The sequence below is a fragment of the Rhinopithecus bieti genome, unplaced genomic scaffold (assembly GCF_001698545.2).
Source record: "Rhinopithecus bieti isolate Rb0 unplaced genomic scaffold, ASM169854v2 scaffold_41913, whole genome shotgun sequence".
NCBI lineage: Eukaryota > Metazoa > Chordata > Mammalia > Primates > Cercopithecidae > Rhinopithecus > Rhinopithecus bieti.
Genome location: NW_016818964.1, coordinates 6,986,432 through 6,998,866, shown reverse-complemented (window position 1 = coordinate 6,998,866; position 12,435 = coordinate 6,986,432). Strand labels below are relative to the sequence as shown.

The following is a 12,435-nucleotide window of genomic DNA, read 5'->3' as shown; positions in this document are numbered from 1 at the left end:
CACTGAGGAGCTGGGATATTCAACTAGCAAGGGCTCTCCGACAACTTCAGAGTTGCTTGGTTTTGAACGGAAGTCTTAGAAGAGCTCAGATTCTGAGGGATCCAAGTGAGGGATGAAGAGGAGATGGGGATTGGGGGAGGCTCAAGGGGCCTGGCTTGCCTCCCCACCCACGAGCGCCAGGTCTGAGAGGTGGGTCTCCAGGCAATGGTGCAGCCTGGGCAGTCGTGCCCCCGGCATGCCTTACCCAAGACCTTTGCTATGGGTGTTGCTGAACATCTGGGGCACAGAAGAAGAGGAAATAAGAAAACATGCTTCATTCTGCCCAAGCCTACAATAGGCTGGGCTTCAGCTGGGAAACACACACTAGCTATACAGTCTGGAAAAGGCTTTCACACTCATTGGCTTATTCATGGCTCACTGCCCCCGAGAAAGACAAGAGGTGACTCTGTGGACTGGATACCTTGTCAGGGGGAAGGAAGTCTCAGAGTGGCAGTGGCTCAACCAAGTCACAGGCCAAGAGTGAGGTGGAGGGCAGACAGCTACCCCAAGACCCCTGTCTACGAGTGGCTTTCTGTGACCACAGGAGAAAAAGAAGAGATGTGTCTTGGCTCACATTTGTGGATTTTCCAGATTAACCTATGATCTAAAAGATGAGAGAAAGAAGCTTGATCAACTTCTTGGAACTTAGTCTTTTAAGGAATTATAAAAAAAAAAATAGGCAAAAAAGCAGGCAAAAGAGAACAAAACAGTTTTTCTATGAACAATAGTTCATAGAAAGAGAAACACAAATAGCTTTTACGCATAAAAAATATACAAAATTTACTTGTAATAAGATAAATGCAAATTAAAACTATTATCAAATATTGTTTTCTCCTATCAGATTGGCAAAGGTGAGTCTAAAAACACATTGCGTGGGGCAGAGCTTGGGGAGCTATGCTGGGTATTTCATTGCTGTTGCAAGTGCAGATTACTGCAACACTAGTGCAGAGACATTCAGCAGTGACTAGTTAGAATAAAGCTTCAGAAACACTTTGACCCAGCTATTTTATGAAGATTGTTTAAAGCAAATGTATAAAGAGATTTGTTGCAACATAATCTGTAGAATCAAAATACAGCAAATGCCTTAAATATTCAGAATAGTAGACAGCCATTAAAAAGATAATTCTTCAAGTGTGTGTGTATATATGTGTATATATATGAAATTAAATAGATATATTTAATTGTATTATCGGTAAATATGTATGTGTGTGTATATATATATGGGTGTATACGCGCACATATTCACACAGATATACAAGCACACACTGTACTGATATGCAATGCTCTACCTGTTGATAAGTGAACTAAAAATTAGTTAAGAGAGATGTATGTATGGTGCACTCCTATTTGGGTAAAAGTAATTTGCACACACGCACACACATGCCTGGAGTCCATATATTTGCAAAGAACAAGAGAACTAAAAACTAATAAGGCACCAAGAAGCGACACACACCTTGGTAATATTATCTATCAAATGTCATCATCTATTTAAGTAGGTAAAATTGATATTTAAATACACATATGTATATCATATAAATCTAAATTAAAAGTAGAGGAGAAGGAAATACAAAAAGCTCTGGCAGCCACTGTTGCTGCCCATGAAACAACCATCCCTCCCATCCCTTCCTTTGGGTAACCAAATCCTACTTTTGTTTCTACCTCCGCTAAGCGCATCAGCGGAGAAAGAATCCAGCTTCAGCCTGGGGGCCTCGGAACACAACAACCTCTGCAGTCCCACTCCACTATTGCGTCTGTGTCCTTCTGCAGTACCTGGAACTGTGCTCACAACATGTTGAGGAAGATGGAGTGTGAAAATATTACGGAGCCACAAAACCTACCTGCCCCGTCCCTAACCTTCTTGTCAGGGGAACTCACACATCCCTGGGTGCTTCAGCAGTGTTGAGCTGGATTTTCTGTGAGCTATAGTAAAAAGTATCCTGACTCACCCAGTGCTCACCCAGCCTGCACGTCACTGCTCCAGCTGCCATCTGGGTCTCTGGTTCAGCATTTCTGGCTAGGGGGCCTATCCCTTTCTGCTTCAGCAAACCCAGTGGCAGAGAATTCACTACTGTCTGTGGCAGTCAGCATCTCTCTGAAGAGCTCATTCTGTTGAAATGCTCTTCCTCCCACCAAATGAGAGCATCCTCTGTGATTCTTCTTTGCAAGGGCCCCAGGTATATCTCCCTCCCCATCTGTCCATATTCTCTCATCTATCTGTCTGTCCACGCAAAAACTCACCACAGAGGTCCCAAAATGAGCAAGGAACTTGGTGAAAACACAATCCAGGCCTTTCATTATAGTTCTTCAGCTATTTGAACATAGTTCGTGCCTCCAATAGTCAAGATGTTTTCTTTTCAAATTGACCTTTATGGTTTTTTTTGTTTTTTTTTTCTGGATAGGTGCTGATGTTTTATGCTGTCTGCATCTCAGTCACTCCCTGCTGAGGATTCTCCCTGCACATCCTCTGTGAAGCTCGGTGTTCAGAATTAAACACAAAATGCCAAGTGTGGCCTAGCCGGCACAGAGCAGAGCAAGGCAATCACCTCCTTTTCCTGAGACACTACCACTGTTATTATAGCCCAAGTGCATGAAGCCATGTGAGGGTTCCCATTACCATATGGATGAAGTTTGATTGACAGCTAAGATCCTACATCATTTTCCTAACTCTAAGTAGCATCTACCATTTCATCTCAGTACAACTGGTCCACAGGACCCAAGAGCTGAGCATTATTTGCCTGGGATTTGTGTTCAACTCTTTCATTTTAAAACATTTTCCACTCACAATCCTTGGCCCCTCCTCAGTCCCATTTCAACCATAGTTCTTCACCATCCCTTCCCCATTTACAAAGCACGTGTTTCCTGGCTGAGCTCTGACTGTGGTATTTTTTTTTTTTTTTTCTTTTCACTGTGTTACCCATGGTACAATCGGGGCTCCTCTTTCAGTAAGATGCTGATTGGTCAAAAATGGCTTCCAGTAACTCAGCCTTTGTTTTGTAAAAACATTATTGCAACATTGTATAACACTTTAGAAATGTTTCAAATTTAGGCTGGCTGGTGACTTAGCAGACTAGGGGGCTAGCATATGGAATCTGCTATGCTCAGGAGACTGTGGTTCCATTCCTGGCACCACCAGGCAAGGCAGGCTTAGCAGCCGTAAGGACCTTCCCAGCATTCAAGCTGGCGAGGACACCAGGTATGGTTCTCTCCTTTGCATCAGAAACAGAAATCTTGTGGGCACATGGGAGAGAGAAAATTTGGATATCCCGAGGCAAGCAGTTTCTAACAGGCTAGGTGCATCTACATCAGTCATTCATTCAGATTTTCCTTAGTATCTACGGCACGCCAGAGACAAAGATGTTGAAGGTGTATAAGACAAGGTCCTTCTCTCAAAGCATTCATAGTCAAGTCAAAGATACAAACAAGAGAATAAAAATTACAGATTGGGTTGATGATTCAAGGCAAGAGTGTTTAGCGGGGCAGGTACTTGGGAATGGCAGTGAGAGACTGAGGGGTTCACAGAAAAGATGATAGCTTATTTGAGTTTAAGATTTTATCCTAAATATATTTATGTAAATATTAACTTCAGTTAATATTTATTGAGAATCATAGGAAGTAGGAGAGGAATGCTTCACGCAGAAGGAATTCCATGCAAAGTCTTTGCATAACAGTAAAAGCTGTGAATTGGAAATAGCAAATACCATTAACTGTAGCATGTGTGTGCACCAGCTACGTGGTTATGGGCCATCAGGTCACCTGGGAAGCCCCAGACCTTTGGCTTTCTGAAGGGACATTCATTTGCTCTGACCCGAGACCTCACACAAAGCTGGAGTCCTGTACAAAAGCACCCCTGTGACTGTCTCACTGTCTTCTCGAGTACCTTTGGTAATAGAAGGTTTATAATAATGATACATTTGGAATGAAAAGGCAGGAGTTCCAGCCTGGCTTTGGGCTTTGTTCATGATGAGTCCTGAAGGTTTACATCATTTGTTGTACCCTGCACAGCCTTGGTTTCCTCGTTTAAAACAAGTGAGTGGAAATTAGTACCTGCTTCATAGAGATGGTATCAGGATCAGATTACCGTGTGGAAGAGGACTTGGTGGTCTGGAACATGCTTCGTAAATGGCAATTGTCTTGTAATTTCCTTTGCTGTAAGAATGCTAATTATTTGATGTCCATGTTGAGGTAACCGGTTTCCTCTTTGGACAGCTCTGAAAACCAGGGAATAATTCGTTATATTGAGCCCTGATATCATGCTCTCCATTTCCCAGCCACTGTTACTAGGGTTGCCCTTAGGGCCACATAGAATAAATTGAACCAATCTTGCATGACAGCCATTCTCAGCTCCACAGGCTGCTCTCCTGAATCCATATTTTCTATTCTTTCTTCCAAGTCTGTCACCCGGGACTTTGAGGGCAGAATTTGATGAGCTGAAGAGCGATGTGATTTTGCCTAAGACTCTGTTGAGGTTAAGTGCTCGTCTCGTTCATCCGTCTTTTTGGGAATTCTTCTCTTCTGTAAAAGGAGAGGTCAGAAAAGCAGATGCTGTGCTTTCTGAGATCCTCCTGTTTCCAGGAGGATGCTACATGCTCTGGAATTTCTAGATTATCCTTGGGAGTTCTCCACAGCTGGAGTGAATCGGGAACCTGCAGATAGAGTGAGAGTGAGTCACTGCGCAGGAGCACAGGAAGAGGGAGTGGTCTTGGTCCTTCCCAGCCCTTCTGGAGGGAACTCAGAGCACTGTGCCTCATCCCTCCACTGAAAATCCAAGCAAGGCTGGAGATGGCATCAGGAGAAGAGGGGAGTCTTCAGGAAGACTCAACTTCTGAATGAGAAGACGGAGACACACAGCATTAACCTCCTGGTGCACTAGTGTCTCCCAAGATCACGTGACACCTCCTTCTTCAAGAGCACTTGGACTGGTCAGGCTTTCATGTATTGATTGATTTCCTTGATTCTCAACATCTGATATCTGGAAGAAATGAAAAGGGCACAGACAAAAAGAAAAAGAGGGGAGGAGTGTTTCACTTTCTGCCACAGTATATTTTTGGTGTCTCCCTTTTGTAACAACAAAACAATGACAAAAATGCTATCAGCAGTGTGGAAGCTTCCAAAGAATGGGTGGAAAAATCCCATAGGAGTAGGAAGGGAAGGATATTGAGGAACTCAATGACCTTAAGGGTTCACCCTTTCCAATTGCTCCAACTGCCTCATGTACTCCCTAGTAAATGGGCAAGAGAAGGTTTCCCCAAGAGGCTTATAGGGAGAACTATAATCCAGGTACAGAAATGTTTCACTGGGATCCTTTAGGGATGTCAGCACTAGGGACAAGTTCTTTGTATTCAGAGCTGGCATGATAGACATGAACCACCCCAGAGGGTCAGAATAGGATTGGTAAAATGAATGGGCTTAACCCAAAATCCTGAGAAAATGCCAAGGCTGAAACCCAGGAAACCAAAATCATACATTGAGGGTGGTCCTTTGTAAACACTCCCCTCTAGCTCTTACACATTTGCTTTGTAAAGCAGCTCCAGCTTCCAACTGTTTGTTTCCTGCCTCCTGTGTCTACACAAGTGGAGTGTAAGCATCAGGAGAAAACGAACTACATCCAATCTCTGCCATTTTCTTGCACTTCCTAATAATTTCACAAACGCTTTTGCAATAAATGAATACAGTGCTGTGTCCCGAGCAAGACAGAAATAGAGAGAGAGGAACCAGGCTTATCTGGACAAGAAAAGGAATAAAAGAGAGAAAGGTGTGGCTGCCAGTGGGTGAGAGGCTGGGCAAGGTTTGTGGGCTCCTTTCCAACCTATTGAGGGGACAGGCTTGGAGCAGACGCCCGCAGACATTCTTCTGAATCTCTGAAAGCCAGACTGGCCATGTGAGCTGCCACTGGGCAGGGTGACCACAGTGTCATTATCTAAGGGCCCAATCTCATTAGAAGAGAGATACATGGGTCTGCAGGGAAAGGGGCTTTCATTAAGGGAGTGGGGCTGCTGAGGTCATGTGTTTACTGGAAATTGAGCAAAGTGACACCATCAGTCCAGAGTGGAAGCAACATAAGAGATCAGGGCCGGTTCAGAGTTGGAGGGGAGAATAGCCCCACAGCAGCTCCAGCCAATAATGTCTCTATTCAGATGCCATTAGTGGGTTTGGCAGGCAAGCTCACCATCTACTTCAGAGGACCACGGCACAGATTAAGGGAGGCTGGATGCTAATTTGCACATATGGAAATGCTTTTTCTCGCCGTTGATGGCTCTGTTGTGGACAGATGGAATTAGCGAGAACTTCGAAGTCGTGAAGGCAAACACATAAAAAAAAAAAAAAAAAGAAAGAAAAAAAGCCAGCCTCTCTCTTTTCTTTCCCACTTTTTCTTTCTGTCAGCCTGTCTCCTTTCTCTTTCTTCTTTCCATCAATCCCCTGTCTTTCTCTCTTTTTCTTTTACCTTTCTCTTGTGAGACCCTTCTGATTGTACAGGAGTAAATAAATATTACCCCAGAATGGCTCCTGGCATTAATAATGCATTGGTCATATTTCAATTGCAAATTGTTCTTTAACAGCAAGTCTACCCCCATCACCCCACCCAGATCAATTGTAAGTGGGATTCAGATGCGAGAAAACACCTGACAAATTAAGGCTTAACACTGTTCTTCAGAGGAATGTGGTCTCCCCACCAGCACTGACCTGGGACATCAACACCGCCTTCCCTGAGTTGGTTTCCCTGTCAGCTCCTGTGGATGGGTCCTCTTCTCAACAGCCTCGCCACTCTCCTGAGAAAGGGTTCTTTAGATGCACTCGGCTTGCTTCAGGGCTGAAACGATAAATCCGATGGGATTACCTTTTATTATTATTTTTCTTTCTTTCTTGCACTCTGTGCCTTTGACTGGGAAGGTCTGTAATATTTTATTTATTTGGCAGACTAACCAGGGTTAGCGTCCCTTTGGAAATTGTCACATAAAGGTGTCTACTGAGCAGAGACACCTACCCTGGTAATTGTCCCTCTTCAGGATTTAGCAAACTTTTTCAGTAAAGGGCCAGATAGTAAATATTTTCATCTTTCCAGGCCAGACATTTCTTGCACCCAGGAAAGCAGTCACAGAGAAAACATCGATGAATGGGTGTGGCTGTGTCCAATAAAGTATTATTTACATAAACAGATGGAGGGGCTTGGTTTGGACAGAGGGGGTACTTTGCCACCCCCTAGTTCAGGAAATCTTTAATTGTAGGAGTTACACAATTGGGTCTATAACCCTCAGCCTCTGTTGTGTAACTTATCCAAGGGGTAGATGAATATATGTCATGTATTTGAGAAGGATGTTCTAGTTTTGTTTTGCCTCAACTAACTTCGGAATGCCTTCACCTCTGGGCTTCAGGCAGAAGACAGGGCTCCGCAAGTGAGCCACTAGGTTGCTGGTGGCCCCTCCCATCCCTGATTCTGGGAGTCTGCAAGCTCAGTGCCAGGCTGGTCATGCACCCCAAATTTGCAGTCCTAATACTTCCCTTCTCTCCTTCCATTAATGACACAGGTACCTTACAGTTTCAGGAATGGTAATGTATAGCTCAAAGGGCAGAATCTGCCTCCTCCAAGGGGTTCCTGAAAGGAGAGTACATTATTCCATCAACTACCTCAATGTAAGACCTGTTTATTCCAGGTGTTTTTGTTGTTGTTGTTGTTGTTGTTGGGGGAGTGGAGAATTGGGGAAGGAGAGATAAATTCCAAAGTCTAGATGATCCATTGAGTTTTTCCACTTTCAAACCAGATATTCTAAAACTGACCCACTAAATCTTGCATCTGCTGCTCCCAGTCCTGACAACTACCACCAGTATCATATTCAGGTTCCCTGGATCAAGTGGGCTTTCTGGGTGTTGCTTTATCTCAAGGAAGCTTTGTTTCCTCTTTCTTGATTCCAAGTTCTGTTCACTCAGTGATATTACAAATTCCCTGGAGCAAAGAGCCACCTCTTTTATTAAAATTGATGTGTGTAATTTGAATATAATCCAGGTCCACTATATGTACAGTAATATACAAATCTATACGTGATGTGCTTTTCAGACTACTAGACTGGAAATCTAGTGCTGCCAGTAGACTAGTACTAAGTCTCTTATATAGACTTAGGGTGACATCTAAACTCTACTCCTTACTAGATGTGTATCTTTTAGGTAGGTTAACTTTGAGCTTACTTCCTGTCTTTTAAAGAGGGATGAAACTAATTTTTTCTGATGTTTTATGTGAATGCTCTCAAGATGTATTGGATTCTCTTTGCAGTGGGTAGTCAATCCCAGTGAAGCTATTGCCCACAGGATATTAGTGCACCCTCAATCACACCCTTCTAAACCTCTGGGACTGGAGGGAACTAAACTTCTACCGAGGAAGGCTAGAAGCAGAGTAGATAAACAGAATCTGTGGCCCGGGGAAGCTATATAAAGACCATTTGATCTGAGAAAGAAGCCAAAGGCTGAAAAATAAGTTAGAGGATCAGAGCTGAGAGAAGCAGCAGCTGTGACGATTGGTCAGCTCAGGTGAGGGGCTTTGGTTAACAAACCTGCAGGTGCTGTAAGCTACTGTCTAGTAAGTGTCTGCTCTATGCTAGGCATTAAGCTCAGTGTTGTGCATGCATTATTTCCAAGACTTCTGATATCCATGACAGATGAAGTGCTTTCTCCCCATTTTATACATGCTCAGAGATGTTGAGGGCCTTTAATCAAGTTCCCAGCTCTGAAGGTGTGTAAAGACAAGATTTGACTTTAGTTCTGTCTGGTCCCCAAATCAAAGTGTAAACTATTTCTGCTAGCTTATGTGAAACCTTAAGGGCAAACACTGCCTGTGTGTGCATCCTCTTGCCTACCTGTGACCCTCTGACCCAACCTATGAATTAGGTCAGATGGCCTGAGGTCTGCTCATGTCTCAGGAGACTCTCAGGGAAGGTGGTTCCTCTCCGTAAACCTCTCCACACTCACTGATGATCTCTGGCACCCAGTGGTTGATGAAGCACATGGTTTCTGAGATGATCCCAGAGTCATATCATGGTCAATATCATGGCCAATACTCCTACTCATTCTCCTCATGATTTATGTGTTCATCTCCTTTGAGTTCAGTTCCATAAGGGCAGGGATAAGGCCAACCCCATGTACACAGTAAGTTCATTTAATGAACCAAATGTCTCATTGATTGAGTAAATAATGACTGGAGAGTTGTTTTAAAAGTGCATAATATGGGACAATACAGTGGACTGACATAATTTTTGTTTTGTTCTCTGGAGGCAAAGTGTACATTTTCCTCCAGAAAACAAACAAACAAACAAAACAAAAAAAAAAAAAACAAAACTGATCTAGTTTCTTCCTTACCTAGTCATCCACATCAGCCTGGCCTTGTTCCCTTCAGGTAATTTCATTGGAACATTTCCAGCATTATGGTCATTAGGTTGAGGATATCTTCCGGGTCCGCAGGATATCCCAAATCCCAAAGGGAGACCCCAAATCATTGGGAAAATAGCACAATGATATCCACATTCATGTTCAGCCAACAATGTCCCAGCCATTAGATCACTAGACCATGCTCTGTGAGAACAAAGACCATAAGTGTTCTATGTATATCTATTTAAAATTATACACATACATATGCACACACGTGGTTATATATATGCAAAAAGAGAAAAGGTATAAAGACATATAAGCATAGCAGTAAAAGAAAGGATAAATGGATGGGTGGATGGTTGGATGGTTGGATGTTTGGATGGATGGATGGATGCATGGATGGATGGATGAGTGGATGGATGGATGGAGGGATGGATGGATAGATGGGTGGACGGATGCATAAATGAACCGTAAAAAGGCAAGCCCTAGAAATCCTCTGTATGTCACTATTTCTCCTGCTTTATAATCCATATTCCTTTTAGTTAAATAAGAATCTAATAAGAATTTTATGTTCTCTCATGTTTTAATTTGAGGAAAATTAATTTACAAATTCTTAAGTGCTTTGAGAATTGTAAAGTGCAATTCAGACATAAAATTGTGTTGTTCTTCAACTTGATCATCCTGATTTCTATTTGAAAACTTCAAAGAATTTTTCATATTATGACCAAATATAAATTGCTACTATTACTATTAATACAATTTAGAATTTATACAAATTAAAAATTGTTACAAAAATTAAAGAAAACAGAATATTGAAATTTCTTTAAAGTTCTGCATCTGCTTCTCATAGAAATTCTGGTCAGCGGCATTGTTCTCCCTACCAGGGCTTAAGATTCATCCCTTCATACTTGCTGATATTTTACATTGGTTCGAAACTCCTACACTAGTAAACAGTTAAAAAAAAAAAAAAAAAAAAAAACTTCAGTGATTTTGTAATATGAAGCTAAATTTTAAATTACCAAGCACTCTGCAAGCCTGTCTTAACACCAAATTCAATTCTACTGGATGTTTCCAGCTATTGAATACAATTCCCCATATACTCTTTCCAAACTGGGCAAGAATTGGTTTCAGATAAGTCATTATTGTTTGCATGACCTAACTTCTATTTAATTTGAAAAATAGACTCAGGAAAGTTTTTACCACTCATTACTCGGGAATGCCTTGCCTTAGTGGGGAAGAGGTGTTCCATGGAGTTTGAAAAACGGTGCAGAAACTGAGCTCAGAATGTGTCACCTGTACTCTAGAACATGAATGGTTTTAAAAGGCAGGAGGAGAATGAAAAGAAGCACTAAAAAAGGAAGGAGAGCATTGCCAGATCTCATTGACGGATTGTAGAAAGGCAATGGGAGGTGAATTCAGGTTGCCTCTAACTAGCTGTGAGATTTGAGGCAAATCTCTGACCATAAGAAAATTGTTTCCAAGAGGGAGAACAAGTGGGAGATCTACAGAGAAAGGAAGAGAGAGGGAGGGAGGAAGGTGGGGGGGGAGAGAGAGAGAGAGAGAGAGAGAGAGAGCGCGTTCAGGCAATTGTCTCAAAGTGGTGGTCTGGAATTTAAAGTTACATCTTCTGATTCCACGTTCTGTTGAAAACCTTCATGATTATAGCCTAATATCCTAATCGTCATAGAAACCTATGGAATTTCCCATTCCTTCTACCCTCCCCATTGCTTAGTTCTATAATATTATGTCGCTTATAATCATGGTTACACTCAATACTTCACTCGTGTTACCTCCATCCACTAAAGCACCACAGGCAGAAAAACGACCTTAATGTACATTTTCCAGACTATGGTACCCTAACATTCTGGGGTAGCACGTGGTATGAGTCAGACTGATACTTTCTGTCTAAACTTGTGCTTTGGCTATATAGCAAATATCTACATGGAGTAAGTTCTTGTAACTTAAAGCCAGGAAAATGGTGACAATACATTTAAGGTCCATCAATCTTTTATAATTTCATATTTTTATAGCCTTTTCAGATTATAAAAGAAACGCCTGGACACAATGAATAAAAATAGTTGGACTACAGAATGATAGAGATGAAAATACAAATCAGCCATAATCTTACAACAAAGTGAAAACTCTATCTTCTTTCATAATTTTTTGTGTGTGCTTGTGTTTATTTGCATTACGGTGATTATATTTAATACAAAGTTTTACACTGTACTTTCTTCTCTCAACTTTGGTTTGTAAAATTTTGCAAGTGTTCAAATTATTCTACAACTCAACATTTTATGGCCAACTGTGCATTATGTGATTATGTAAGAATTTGTTTACATTCACCTTTAATTGAACTTTTATGTTCTTATTTTTTTCTTTTTTATTAAAAGTAATGCAATGCCTGCCTTTTTCCCTATTTTTCCTTCTTCCTAAAATATTTTTTATCTGTCCAGTCATCCTTTTCACTACATCCTTGGGAATTTTCTCTTCATTGAAGCTTTTTTCAATTCTTCAAATTATAATGCATAGCTTTTTATATTATGACTTTGATATGTAAATCGATGTCTATTATTTTATGTATGATGTTTTGTGATATATGTTTTATTATCTACCCTAGCTGCATCAGTCACTGTCTAGGGAACATAAACAATTCTCCTTCCCACTATACTCTCAGGGTGTTCATTTTTAAGGTAAAGATAGCAATACTTTCCCCTTAGAGCTGACGTGAGAGTTAAATGGGATACTAGAGGTAAAGTGCATAGAATAGAACTTGGCATATAGAAAGTTCTCTATCAACCTTAGTTTTATTCCTCTGTTGGGTTATCTACAGTTTCCCATGATAATATGAACTCTTGAAGAAAAAAGACACACACACACTTGTTCCCACATAGACACAGACACATATACATATATAGCTTCCCCACCTAGCATAGTGCCTAGTTCTTAGAGCTCAGGAATTACTAGCTGAATGAAATGGCTGAAGTTTAATTTTATTAACATTAACATCACAAGACCTTTTGGTCAATGGATATGCTAAAGTATTGT

At 41.4% G+C, this 12,435-nt stretch overlaps 1 long non-coding RNA gene across 1 annotated transcript; it reads right to left on the bottom strand.

Annotated features, from left to right (window-relative positions):
- Positions 1 to 3,653: 3,653 nt before the first annotated feature.
- Positions 3,654 to 9,580, bottom strand: LOC108519083 (uncharacterized). Its single transcript, XR_001882517.1, has 3 exons — positions 9,382 to 9,580; positions 6,721 to 6,847; positions 3,654 to 5,008 (listed from the first exon to the last, which is right to left on the bottom strand). It is a non-coding gene; the product is annotated as an uncharacterized LOC108519083 (long non-coding RNA).
- Between the last annotated feature and the right edge of the window lie 2,855 nt (positions 9,581 to 12,435).